Raw genomic sequence first — 10,061 nt, forward strand, 5'->3', positions numbered from 1 at the left:
GGAGAGGCGGAAGAGTGTGGCAACAGAAATCACTGAGCAAGGCTGGGTGTGGAGGCTCACACCTGTAATCCCAGCACTTTGGGAGGCCAAGGCGGCCGAATCACCTGAAGTCAGGAGTTCGAGACCAGCCTGGTCAACATGGTAAAACTGTGTCTCTAATAAAAATACAAAAATTAGCCGGGTGTGGTGGTGCGCACCTGTAATCCCAGCTACTCTGGAGGCTAACACGGGAGAATCGCTTGAACCCGGAAGGCAGAGGTTGCAGTGAGCCGAGATCGTGCCACTGCACTCCACACTGGGCAACAGAGCAAGACTCCATCTCAAAAAAAAAAAAATCACCGAGCAACTGAGCAACAGTCTTCAAGCACATGTGGCAATCATATTTCCAACCACAAATGAATCATCTGCGACCTAGCTGACAGGTGAGTGTGATTAGCATGACTAGGTTCACCTGCACTGGAAACAAGGCACAAATGGGCAAAAAATTAAGCTTCTGGAACTGCAAAGGAGAGGCTTAGTCTCGAAACCACAACAACTCCACCTGAAGCAGCATTAGGACTAAGGTGGAGAAAACACAGGACCTGGAGACAAGGAGACGCCACCCTTTCCCCAGCCAGGTAGACCTCTCTAAACCTGTTTCTCCAAACCTGTCTCTTAAATGGGGATTCCAACATGCACAGGACCAACTGGACTGGTGCAGACTTGCAAGGGAGACGCATACCTGAAAGGTGCTCAATAAAGCGCACAATCTGTTACTCAACCGCCTCACGCCAGCACTTTTCCAAAGCAGTCACCACAACTACTTTCAATGTAATCATGGTTCTGGTAAAACTTAATTTCAGCCATTACTAATAATAAGGGATCTTCAGGATGAGTTATTTTCTTCAATTTACAGAAAATACGAACCCTTAATCTGAACGCACTCCACTTAACCAATCACTTTTTATTCCGTTGAACTTAATGGAAAAAATGTCTTATTTTGTAACGATGGAAATAAGTTAATTGGATTCCTGAAACCAGTCCCACCAAACAGAGCTGCTTGGACATACAGGAAAACAGCAAAACCTACCACTAGAAAAACAATCTAATTCAAATTTAGTTTAACTTGGTCACAAATTAATTCAAAGAGCAACATTAATTACTGCCACTTTTTCAGCCCTTAATAGAGATTCAAGGGAAAATGCTAAGCGTTTTAACGCACTATCTCAGTTAACCCTCTCAGTAACCCAATGAGGTGGTGACTATGACCCACAACCTGGCCAAGGCCAGCACCGAACCTTTCCAACAGGCCAGCCCCAAGTTGTGTGTTACATATTCTTGCGCCTTCCCTCCTAACATCAGTGCAGCTTGAAATGGCAAACAAATATACCTGATATTTTACAGGGAACTCTGCCATCCACTAAAACATTCAACGTTTTACATACAGTTTGTCCACCAGATGGGACACATTAACTCAAATAAACGTGTTACTTAACAAGCCAATGTTAAAACATGCCAAGACAGAGGCCAGGGGCTTATGGACCCACCTGCCTTTACCCCACCTCGAAAGGATACGTAAGACGTGTTCTAGAAGGTAAACCTTCAACAAAATTTAAAATGACAGAATTTCAGAGCGGGCAGGATCTTAAAGGTTACATGAAACCAAATGCCCTAATTTTTCAGAAGTGAAAATTGAGACTGAGAAGCAGTGACTTCGTCAACTTCCCCCACGGGGCTGGGAACAAGCTATAGAGTAACTCCTGGCTCATGTCCCATATTCTTCCCACTGGCCCGGGCATTGTCTGGTCCACTGTGACCCCAACACTTTAAGGCACTCATTTCTACCTCTGTACCACCAAATTGTTACAAATAAGGCACAGAGCTTTGTTTTCTATAGTTTTTCGTTCCCCAGAAATGCTGAAAGAGTTCCCATTAGGCAGACAGATGAGGCAGTAGGCAGAGCAGCCTCAGGAAAAAGACCAGCCCCGGGACAGTGTGCTTATCACCTAACTGTCCCTGTTAGCTTGGCGGGGTGGGAACAGATAAGGAGGGCCACATGGAGGAACAATGCCACCACTCAAGAGGAGGGCATTTTCCTGACAAGGAGACGCTGCAGGCTCCTTGGGGGAAGGAGTTAGGACATAGGAGCAAGAGCCTGGCCAACAAATCAGTACTGGCTGAAATCCTTACTACCTGGGCAAGGACTCATTCCTGAGACTATTTACCTTTTCTACAAAGAAAAGAATATCTTATACCTCCTAAGGTTGCTGGAAGCTTTAAATGGAATAAAAGAACAAAGCCTGGAACAGTGTACTTCCTACTGCACCCGAGATGTGTGACGGGGAATGCGGCCTAGATTTAATTAAAATTAAATAAAGCTAATTAAATAAAATTAAACAGCTCCGTCACATGAGTCATATTTTTGGTGGTCGGCAGCCACAAGCAGCCAGTGAATACTGGACAGCAGTCCTTACATCTGGGTTACCACAGGAAATTCCACTGTGCAGTTATCCCAGAGTCTCTCTCTCCCTCACCTAACTCAAGACTTCAACAAACAAGTCCTGTAGATTTTTCTTCCTAATCTGTTTAATCCATACCGTCGGACGCAGTCTTTTTTTTTTTTTTTTTTGAGACTGAGTCTGGCTCTGTCGCCCAGGCTAGAGTACAGTGGCTGGATCTCAGCTCACTGCAAGCTCCGCCTCCCGGGTTTATGCCATTCTCCTGCCTCAGCCTCCCGAGTAGCTGGGATTACAGGCTTGAGCCACCCCGCCCGGCCCCGTCTGCCACAGTCTTAAAAGCCTTAACAACTTGGCTGGGCACGGTGGCTCACACCTGTAATCCCACAGTTTGGGAGGCCGAGGCGAGTGGATCACCCTGAGATCAGGAATTTGAGACCAGCCTGGCCAACATAGTGAAACCCCGTCTCTACTAAAAATACAAAAAATTAGCTGGGCAAGGTGACGGGCACCTGTAATCCCAGCTACTTGGGAGGCTGAGGCAGGAGAATTCCTTGAATCTGGCAGGCAGAGGTTGCAGTGAGCCGAGACTGTACCATTGAACTCCAGCCCTGGCGACAAGAGCGAAACTCCATCTCAAAAAAAAAAAAAAAAAAAAAAAAAAAAAAGGCCCTCAGGACATGTCTAACACTGAAAAGCACCTGCTTCCAGTTCCAGACCCTCTAGTCCTCTAGTCCCACATAGTTGCCAGAGGGAAATTTCTGACACATCTGAACTTGTCTCCCCTCCAACAGCTTTCCATTTTGTTGAAATCTCTATTGGGTCTTCATCCTGTTTCCTGTCTTACTACTCCTAGAATCCTTGGAATCTCCAAAGTGCTGTCATTTTGTATGCTAATGAGCTGACTGACGCAGACAGGCCCTGGATAGCTTCAGAAGGGTGCTTATCACCAGAAAGACCAAGGCAGGATTAAATCCTTGGAACTTTCAGCCCCACCCACTAACCCAGGCAAGAGGGGGCTAAAGATTTTGTTGATCACCAAAGACCAACAGTTTAATTAAGCATGCCTACATGCTTTAGAAGTCTCCATAAAAGGCCCAAAAGGTCGGGTTCTGAGAACTTCCTGAGAGAGAAATAGAAACGTGGAGGTTTTTGGAGGATGGTATGACCCGGGGAGGGCATGAAAGCGCTGCACAACATCCCCCACGCCTCACCCTATTCATCTTCTCATCTGTGTCCTTTGCAATATCTTTTATAACAAACCAGTAAACATGAGTGTTTGTGAGCTGTTCTACAGCAATGTTTTTGTTTTTTTTTTTTTTTGAGACAAAGTCTTGCTCTATCTCCCAGGCTGGAGTGCAGTGTCACAATCTCTGCTCACTGCAACCTCAGCCTTCCAGGTTCAAGGGATTCTCGTGCCTCAGCCTCCTGAGTAGCTGGGATTACAGGTGCACACCACCATGCCCAGCTAATTTTTTGTATTTTTAGTAGAGATGGGGTTCTGCCATGTTGGCCAGGCTGGTCTCAAACTTCTGACCTCAGGTGATCCACCCACCTCAGCCTCCCAAAGTGCTAGGATTACAGGCATGAGCCACCGCAACCGGCAAATTAATCAAACCTAAGGAAGGGTCATGGGAACCCCAACTTGAAGCTGATGGATCAGAAGTTCCAGAGGCCCAGGCTTGTGACTGGTGTCCAAAGGGGTGGAGGGCAGTCTTGGGGACTGAGCCCTTAACTTGTGGGATTTGATGCTATCTCCAGGTAGACAGTGTCAGAACTGAATTGGAAGATACCCAGTTGGCGTCTCTTGCACAAACGATTGGCCACTTAGTGGTAGGGAGAAACCTCTCCCCACATTTGGTCACAGAAGACAACTCTGTTGATTGTTGTTGAGTGAGAGAATAGAAAAAGCACGTTGGGTGTTTTTTCCACACACGGGTTCTCTTCAGGACCCCTAGCCCAGCATGGTCCTGGCCCACCTCGGAGACTCAACCTCTACTCACCCTACCCCACTGCATCCTGTGTGGTCATTAGTCTATGGTGATGCACACAGTCACCCTGAAGCACTAAGACGACCACAGGCCCTATGGTAATAGGACAAAAACCTCACTTAAAAGTTCAGTCCCCAGGCTCAGACAGGAAAGAGGAGGAACCAGTCTTCTGCGCCTGGGCTTTCAGAAGCTTAGCCCTGTTCCAGGAAGCCACAGTCCCCCACTACCACCGCCTTGGTCCAGGTCACCCCCATCTCTTATAGGGTCTTGCTTCCTCCAAAAAAGTCTCCCCAGCACAGCCATATGGATCTTTGAAAAACACACCAACTCCCGCCCCTCTGCTCCCGAAGCCCTTCAATGGTCACCCACTCCCTTGAAGTACCAAACCCTCCACTCAGCTTAAACTGGGCATGCTTTGGTCCTGACTGGCTCTCAGAATCACATCCTCCTTCTTGTCGCTCCCACCTCAAACCCTGCACTCTGCGAAAGTGCCAGCTTCTCCCATTCCAGGTCTCTACTGAGACACTTCCCTCACTTCTCCCCCCGACCACCTCCCACCTTCCTTCAGCTCAGCTGGATCATTTCTCGGGACAATGGCAGGGGCAGTCGTTCAAGAAAGGGCCAAGGGCACGGTGGGCCTCCGGGTGCAAAGCTGGGTTCTCTGCAGTTAGCATTCACTCCCACGCCACCTTCATTAGGTGCGCTCCGGCCACACCTCCCGCCTTCCAACACTGTGTGCTGTGCTATGGCAGAGCCTCTCTGCCTTGTGACATACTGGCTGTCCCCTGGAACTTTGCCTGGAACGACCCTGGCAAACTTCTCTAGCTCAACCTTCAAGAATCAGCTCACCTGCTACTTAGCACCTCCTCCCCACGACTCCTAAACGCCCTCCTTAACACCCACTCCTTCCCCAGAATCCCACCCCTTCCCAGAGTCCCATGCCCACCCAGATGGGTTCCCTGTCAGCGGCGACACAGCTTCCTCCAGGTAAAACCGACCTACTTGTCTTATGCCCCGGGGTCCCTAGGCCCTGACATCAGGGACCGTGTCATCTCTATTTCCAGTGTCAATTCCTGAAGCCTATCAGGCATTCAAAAAAAAAAAAAAAAAAAAGTTCCTTAAATGAAAACATTAAGAGGAGTAAACAACCTAAAAGCGTCCCCATGTGCCCTAACTCACTCCCTCCCCGGTTCAGCCGCCCTCGGCCACTTCAGGTCTCCTGATCTATAGACTGTCCTGTGCGGTCACCTGAGACTCAGCAGAGCATTTAAAGTTAAACCCGGCCCTGCACCTGTAGGCGCGGGGACCGCAGCTTAGGAGGTGGTCGTCGGGCGCGCTGTTACCATCTTAAGTTATCACCAGCCCTAGGAACACTTCCACCCACGCCCGGCAGGTCCAGGGACCTCAAGTTGGAGACACCTAGCCCTGAGATCAGGTCGGAGAGGGAGCCTCAGGGTGGGCGGCACGGGGGCCCGAGGTCTAGCGGGGCTAAGGACACTGGGACCCACGGCTCCCCCCAGGAAGATGCCCCGGGCCTGGGGGCTTCTGAGGAGGCTGCTGGAAGCAAGTCTCAAGGGAACCTCGAGAGTTTCCGGAACCAACAGTTCTCAGGGCCCACTAGCGGCCGGGGTCCTCAGGGGGTCTCGGAGTCCAGAGAAAATCTTGGGAGTTTCAGGGTTCGCGGGCCTGGAGGGGCAGGCGGATCCTGAGGGGGTCTCGGGGGCAGGGGCTCCAGGGGAAGAGCTGAGAGGGAGTCTTGGGGGTGGCCCCGGGGCCGAGGCGGATCCTGAGGAAGATGCCCGCGGGCCCGCCCCGCCCCCTCACCTGCGGCGCCTCCGAGACGCTGGTCCCAGCTCGCGCTCCCGACTCTTCACCTCCGCGGCCGGCTACGCCTCCGGGGTCTCTCGGCGGCCGCGCGCCCCTCACGCTGGGCGGGGCAAGGGGATGGTTCTCGGGGAGGGGACTGCGCGGGCACGCGAGCTAGAAGCGAGAGCCAGAGCCAGAGCCAGAACCGGAGTCGGAGCCCGAGCGGACGCCACGCCGCCTCCAGGCGCCCCTCCGCGTTAGCCGGCAGCGGCGCCGCCGCAAACCCTTCCCCCGCGCGCCCGCCCCCGCCGCGTGAACGTTCCGTCCCGAAACCAACGGCCAAGCCGCCGCCGGAGGCCCTTCCCCGGGAGAGGGCGGAGCCAGGACGCGCGCCCAACCCCGCCGCCAGAGCCACTGGCACCGCCCACCTGGGTGGTCACGGTCCCGCCCACCAGGGAGGCCACGCCCCCGGGGACTCCAGCGCAGGCGCAATCGGGGGCGCAGGGGAGGCCTTGGGCTGGGAGTCAGCGTCCCACCCCCACCTGGCCCGGCGAGCAGCGCGTCGCGTTTCCTTATCTACAGAGTGGGGGCGGGAGCACTTTGCAGGGACGTGGCGAGCATCAAGTGCGTTCGGAAGCGCTCCTTTGCAGTTGCATCCTGCACCACACTTAGGCACAGCTTCTGTCCCCAACCCAAGACGGGCCTAGACCTGAGGCTAGTCTCCGTCCCCCAACAGACTCCTGCCCGCTTAAATTGGCCAGTCCCCTCCCCAGCCCTACGTTCTTTCTTTTCAGAGTGCTTGTCACTCTCCGAAATTAGGTGCGCTTGTGACTGGCTCCCACTTCCCATCCGGGTACCTTATCCGTCTTGTACACTGGGAGTCCCCAGAAGCCAGCACGGCGCTGGGCACACCACGGCCGCCCACATGTTTGTGCGCGCGTGAGTGTCTTCCCCGTGCTCTTCCCTCATCAAGAAATACTCTTCCCCGAGGCTGAGAATTTCTACTAAAAATACAAGAAATACTCTTCCCCAGCTTAGGTTCGATCTAGCGAGGCCCCCTGACTACTCGCGCATCCCTGTCCCAGGTTCCGCGTCCGTAAAGGATGTGATCCTAGCACCCGCCTTGGGGGTATTGCAAGGCCTAAGTGAGAATATGCGTGGATTGGCTGGGCACGGGCCCCCTAGCGATCTTATTAGTCCTCCTTTGTCTGCCACTGAAGTCTTTCTCTTACCTAAACAAGACCCCAATCTACTTCCTATTCCCAGCCTGCCCTGCCCAAGCTGGAGTCAATTATTACTTCCTGTCTCCATAGCACCTTTTTTTCTGTCTGATTTTAAAGTTGGCTGTTAATATCTCCCCCATCCTAGCCCACCAGGACTAGGGTGTGACAGAAGGTAGTGCTGTGTTAGCGGCCTGTGATATTTTGGGAAGGGGCAGAGTCCAGGAAACTGTGGGAACTGTGACTCTGGGATGAAGAGGGCAACCCCTGGGTGCTCCGTATGTGGGATCAGGCACTCCCTGAGGACTCTGCCTGAGTTTCTTCGTGGTGTTTTTGGGACAGCCCTATGAGGAAGGCGTCTTCATTGTTATTCCAATTTAACAAGGGGAAGCTCAGGCCCAAGAGGTTGTGTAGTGCCATGCCTCGACCTACACAAGTAACCACCACTGCATACAGCTTCCTAACCCCTGGAGGTGCGATTTAAATGCAAAAAAAGGCCGGTGGCTCATGCCTGTAATCTCAGCACTTTGGGAGGCCGAGGCGGGTGGATCACCTGAAGTCAGGAGTTCCAGACCAGCCTGGGCAATATGGCGAAACCTTGTCTCTACTAAAAATACAAAAATTAGCCAGGCGTGGTGGCGGGCACCTGTAATCCCAGCTACTCCAGAGGCTGAGGCAGGAGAATCACTTGAACCCAAGAGGCAGAGTCTGCAGTGAGCTGAGATCATGCCACTGCACTCCAGCCTGTGCTACAGAGCGAGACTCTGTCTGAAAAAAAAATTTTTTAATGCAAAAAATATATAATTCAGTTCATGAACACCTGCTCCTGTACTGGGTGCTGAAGCCCTAGACCTGTGGGAGACGTGACCCCTCAAAGAGCTTCCAGGCCCCAGCAAGGATTTTGATTAACAGGACCTATGGGCTGGGTGCTGCAGAGGTCAGTCAGACCCAAGACTCTGCACAGGGCATCCTCTGAGGGGTGGTGAGACCAAAGCAATCATAATCTCCAGTCACGTTCAGCACCATCTGAGACAGGCTGGGAACCTCAGCCCCTCCACCCAAAAACTCAGCCAGTCAGCCTTATAAGAGCAAGGACAGCCAGAAGGACGCCTCAGGAGCAAGGGCTCGCCCTCTCCCCACATCCAAGAGAGATGCAGCTTTTTCTCAGGTTGTGGAAAATTACTGAGACACTGTGCCCTGGGCACCTTGACCATTCTGAGTAGATAAGGGGGCAGATATGGCAGGTTGGCAAGGGGCCCACGTGGTGCTAATGTGTGGGTGTGACACATCATTGGGCACTGCGGAGTGTCCGTGTCCCAGCCTCCACACAGCCGGTGTGAGCACAACTCACACTAATGAAGATGTGTGTGCACAGCAAGGCTTGTCCCCAGGAGCCCAGCGACCAGACCCAGTCCATTTCTTTCCTTTTTAAAAGTTTTCAAATTAAAATATGTTTTTTTAATTTTTAATTAATTATTTTTCATGGAGACAGTCTCACCATGGTACCTAGGCTGGTCTTAAACTCCTAGGCTCTAGTGATCCTCCTACCTCGGCCTCCCAAAGTGCTGGGATTACAGGCATGAGCCACTGCACCGAGTCCAGACTCAATCTATTTGTGTATTGAGGGTACCTTGGGGGACATTCGTGCATTTGGAATGTACACACCTTTGTGTGGGCGTACACACTACTATGAATTGAGCACCTACTATGTGCCAGGCGCTATTCCAGACTCTTCGTAGGCATACCGTTCCTCACTATCGCTGCCACCCTGTGCGGTAGGTGTTATTAATCTCCTTTAACAGACCGAAAAACAGGCTCAGAGGCTTTAGAGCAACTAGTCCAAGCTGGAAAGTGGGCATCTGCTTGGAATTGCTGCCAGGGTCTGTCTGGCTGCAGAAGGAGCTTTGCACTGTCAGAAAGGAGACAGCCAACAGATTCACAGGCAGGGCCCCTGGTGAGATGCTCCAAGGAATGGACAGAAAGGACACCAGAGACCACATAATAGTCCTCCCATCCTGGAGAGGAAGTTGTTGCTTTATTCTGTGGACAAACCCACACCATAACACATATATGCCCTGCACCGGTGTATGAGAACACACCCCACAGAGGTAACATGCACCATGCAATATACACCCTCACACCGTGTGTGTCATTACACATACATGCTGTAAACACACTCATGGTGTAGCAGGACGAGCCGCAGACAAAACTCCTGAGACACTGGATTAAAGAAGGAAGAGGTTTTTTATTCGGCCGGGAGCGTTGGCAGACTCGCGTCTTAAGAGCCGATCTCCCCGAAAAGAAATACTTGGCCTTTTTAAAGGCTTACAACTTTAAGGGACCCACGTGAAAGGGTCGTGATAAATCGAGCAAGCGTGGGAAACGTGACTGAGGGCTACATGCATCAGCTAACAAAAAGTTTTACAATGCTTTTTTCATACAGTGTCTGGAATTTGCAGATAACACAAGTAGTTTAGGCCAGCGGTTGATGTTATTATTATTACTTTGTTTAACTCCTAGGGCCGGGTGGTGGTGCCAAGGTTGTCTGGCTATTTATCTTACTTTTGTTTCTTTCTCTCTTTCCTCCTGTCTTGTGAACTAGGCAAGGT

At 51.6% G+C, this 10,061-nt stretch overlaps 1 protein-coding gene across 8 annotated transcripts in view; it reads right to left on the reverse strand.

The window, feature by feature from the left end:
• The window catches only part of FAM118A (family with sequence similarity 118 member A), a 32,271-nt gene extending 25,759 nt beyond the window's left edge, over nucleotides 1–6,512 (reverse strand). For all 8 annotated transcript variants that reach the window (XM_077949336.1, XM_015150560.3, XM_015150563.3 and 5 more), the window contains exon 1: nucleotides 6,251–6,512. The gene's annotated coding sequence lies outside the window, so the exon portion shown is untranslated. The remainder of the gene's footprint in view (nucleotides 1–6,250) is intronic.
• Between the last annotated feature and the right edge of the window lie 3,549 nt (nucleotides 6,513–10,061).

Source organism: Macaca mulatta, chromosome 10, assembly GCF_049350105.2.
Source record: "Macaca mulatta isolate MMU2019108-1 chromosome 10, T2T-MMU8v2.0, whole genome shotgun sequence".
NCBI classification, from domain to species: domain Eukaryota; kingdom Metazoa; phylum Chordata; class Mammalia; order Primates; family Cercopithecidae; genus Macaca; species Macaca mulatta.